This window comes from Chrysochloris asiatica, unplaced genomic scaffold, assembly GCF_000296735.1.
Source record: "Chrysochloris asiatica unplaced genomic scaffold, ChrAsi1.0 scaffold00128, whole genome shotgun sequence".
Classification (NCBI taxonomy): domain Eukaryota; kingdom Metazoa; phylum Chordata; class Mammalia; order Afrosoricida; family Chrysochloridae; genus Chrysochloris; species Chrysochloris asiatica.
Genome location: NW_006408646.1, coordinates 7,323,793 through 7,327,837, shown reverse-complemented (window position 1 = coordinate 7,327,837; position 4,045 = coordinate 7,323,793).

Genomic DNA, 4,045 nt, shown 5'->3' with positions numbered 1-4,045 from the left:
ATATGGGCTGGTGGCCGCCATATTGGATGGTACAGGTATAGGGGCTCAGATGCTGCATTCATTTAGCAATTGTTGACTAAAGAACCTACTATAATCTGGGCACGGTGTTAACAACTGCAGCCAGAAGAGGGCACACAGAGCCCTATACTCAAGTACTCATCATCTATGTCTGAGGGTCTCTACTATAGGTCAGTCTTGGGTTTGTGAGCTCTATGGGCTCTACATATATGGATGGGAAGGCTATATGCATCCACCCCATGGCACACACAAAATGCATTGCTCTAACATGGGCCATATCTCCCACTTGTTGACTTGGCAACTGCCTCTCATGAGAGTTTGCTGCGTGTCTCCAAGGAGTGCAGGAGAAACCAGTAGGAAAAAAACAGACTCAAATATTCTGATTTTCTGTCCTGTAATGGCGGGGGAGAGAAGGGAATACATGAAACAAGCAAGAAGGACTGAGATGTATGTAGGTGGCAAAGCACCTGGAGCTCATGGAGCTTGCTTGTATAAGATGTCATGAAACACCAACCTGTCCACCTTCAAATCACTACAGCTGCCATCTGGTGCCATCTTAGGTACCAATGCCCATTCAATTTTGGTTCAGATAAACAGCAGCAAATGCCAAAGCAATGAAAATATACAACAGGAAAACATGTTGTTAGTGCTATCAACTTGGCTCTCACTCTTAGCAACCCTATGCACAACAGAACAAATCACAGTGCTGAAAGACAGTGAAACATCATGGTGAAAAAGAACGACTTAGGTGAATGTCAAGTGAAGGAGATTTGATTCAGGCTTTCTCGATAATTATACAGGCTGAAGCTGCAGTCATATGCGCTGACCACAGCACCTGATCGCACCAGCACTGCCGTTAGGTAGAAGTAGCAGCTAACTTGCCTCTCCCTAGTCCCCCTGGGGCTCAAGGTGCTCTTTTGCCTTCCCTCCCATTTAACATTTAACCCCGCCCCCACCCCCACCCTCTGCACTGGTACAAATTACACCTGAAAACACTTTGGAAACTCTAAAATCAGTTGTCAGCCTCTAATTGTTGCTGTTAAGTACCATCGAGTAGGTTCTGACTCATGTTGTTGTTGTTGTCAGATGCCATCAAGTCGGAACTGACTCATAGCAACCCCATGCACAGCAGAACAAAACAATGTCTGATCCTGCGCCAACCCCACCACCGCTGCCACACTTGACGCCATCAATGATGCCATCTGGCTTATCTATCTTGTTGGGAGTCTTCCTCTTTTTCTCTGACCCTCCATCTTACCCAGCATGACATCCTTCTCCAGCGACTGTTCTCTCCTGACCATATGTCCAAAGTATGAGAGACTAAGTTTAGCCATCTTGCCTCCAAGGAGCACTCTGGCTGCACTTCTTCCAAAATAGATCTATTGGTTCTTTTGGCAGTCCATGGCACTTTCAGTATTCTCCTCCAACACCACAACTCAAAGGCATCAATTCTTCTACGGTCTTCCTTATTCACTGTCCAGCTTTCGCATCCATATGAGGTTATTGAAAGTACCGTGGCTTGGGTCAGGCGCACCTTAGTCCTCAAGCTGACATCTCTGCTCTTCAACACTTTAAAAAGTTCCTGTGCAGCAGATTTGCCCAATGCAATACGTCGTCTGATCTCTTGACTGCTACTTCCACAAGTGTTGATAGTTGATCCAAGAAGAATGAAGTCCTTGACAATTTCAATCTTTTCTCTGTTGATAAGAATGTTGTGTATTGGTCCAGTGGTGAGGATTTTTGTTTTTCTGACATTGAGATGCAACCCATACCGAAGGCTGTGTTCTTTGATCTTCATCAGTAAATGTTTCAAGTCCTCTTCACTTTCAGCAAGCAAGGTTGTATCATCTGCATATCACAGGTTGTTAATGAGTCTTCCTCCAATCCTGACGCTATGTTTTTCTTCATAGAACCCAGCTTCTCGTATTATTTGCTCAGCATACAGGTTGAATAAGTATGGTGAAAGAACACAATCTTGTCGCACACGTTTCCCAATTTTAAAACATTCAGTGTTCTCATGCTCTGTTCGAACAACTGCTTCTTGGTCCAGGTACAGATTCCTCAGAAGTACAATTAAGTGTTCTGGAATACTCATACTTCTCAGTGTTGTCCATAGCTTGTCATGATCCACACAATCGAAAGCCTGACTCATAATGACCCTTTATGTAGGGTTTCCAAGGAGCAGTTGATAAGTTTGAACCTCCAACCTTGTGGTTCAAACCAACCTTGCGGTCCAGTGCTTTATTTCACAGTGCCACACCGGTACTACCAGTCTCTAACTGTTGTTGTTGCTGTTAAGTGATGACTCATAGTGACCCTATTCAACGTTTCCAAGGAGCAGCTACTGAGCTTAAACTGCTGATTCTGCAGTTCAAATTGACATTGCAGTCCAGCGCATTAACATGTAGGCACCACACCAGACTCCAGTCTCTAACTTGTTGTTACATGTAGTTGAGTCGACTCAGATTCATAGGGACCCTGTATAGGGTTTCCCAGGAGCGGCTACTGAGCTTGAACTGCTGATTTTGCAGTTCAAACTGACCTTGCAGTCCAGCTCATTATCCTGCAGTTCCACACCAGGACTCCTGGTCTCTAACTTGTTGTTGTTATGTGCCGAGGCTGTAAATCTTTACGGGAGCAGAAAGCCCTATCTTTCTCCCGTGGAACAAGCTGGTAGTTTCGAACTGCTGACCTTGCGGCTCGCAGGCCGATTCGTAATCACTATGCTACCAGCTACCAGAGCTCCTTAGTCTCTAACTAGGGGGACCACTAATTGCTTGCATCCCTAGAGACACTGAAGCTACTGAGAGAAGACAAAGAAACAAAGAATTGCATTAGTTAGTTGTTGCTGTTAAGTGCAGTAGTAGAGTCGATTCCGACCCACAGCGACCCTGGACCCTGTATAGGGTTTCCGAGGAGCAGCTGGTGAGCTTGAACCGCCGACCTTGCAGTTCAAACGGTTTTGCAGTCTGGTGCGTTAACCTACAGCGCCACACTAGGACTAGTTGTTGTTGTTGTTAAGTGCCATCGAGTCGGTTCAGACTCATAGCGACCCTGAACAGGGGTTTCTGAGGGTGTAAATCTTTACGGGAGTAGAAAGCCTCATCTTTCTCCCGCGGAGCAGCTGGTAGTTTCGAACCGCTGACCTTAAGGTTCGCAGCCCGATTCGTAACCACTACGCTACCAGAGCTCCTAAGACTAGTTAGTAGAGAGGAAATTTTTGGTCTGGGTTTGGATTCTCACTATATCAATTTTGAACTTCACTGCCTTCTCGGCAGCTATCTCGTGTGTGTTTTGTGTTTCACTCACTGTTCAGATCCCCCTCCCCGTATACTGGCTCCGGAAGGGAAGAGAATGAGGCTTCGATGTGGGGGCCTAAGGTGAGGAAGCAAGGGGACAAGATTCAGGTACAACCGGAAGCGAGGGGAATGACGACAGAGGACAGGGACTTACCAATGGAAATGAGGGGTGGAGCTTAAACGAGGAGCCCGAGGTGGGAAGCCCAATGGGGTTTGAACGCGGGAGTCTGGCGAGAAAGGGGTGGGGCCTAGAAAAGGGAGACCCTGGGGAAACAGACCAGAGGAAATTAAGGGTCTGTGATTTGGAAGAGAGGCTGAAGGGAGTAAGAAGGGTTAGAGCAGTAGGAAGGTGGGGCTTGGAGGCGGCGGCCAGCGGGGCCTTGGGAAGCCGGGTCCGAAGGAACTGGGAACCGGCTTATGGAGTAAAGGAGGGGGCCCGATCCCGGGAGTGAGTGCTGAGGGCGATCGGCGGGGAGATGTAGGACATCTCACCTGTCTCCAGCTTCGCGGGCTCAGCCCCTGGATTTGGCCGGCTCATGGAATTGGCCCCGCGGAGCCTGCCGCTCCCAGGATCCCCAGCAACCCTACGCTGGGCTACGGAACCGTTGCCATGGCAACGGCGTCGTGAGCTACCTGTCCCGCAGGGGAGTGAAGGGAAGCTACGCCCAGCAGAGGGGCGGCCCCGGAAGTGCGTAATCCTCGTTCTCTTCCCCTTCCCCCCCCAGCGG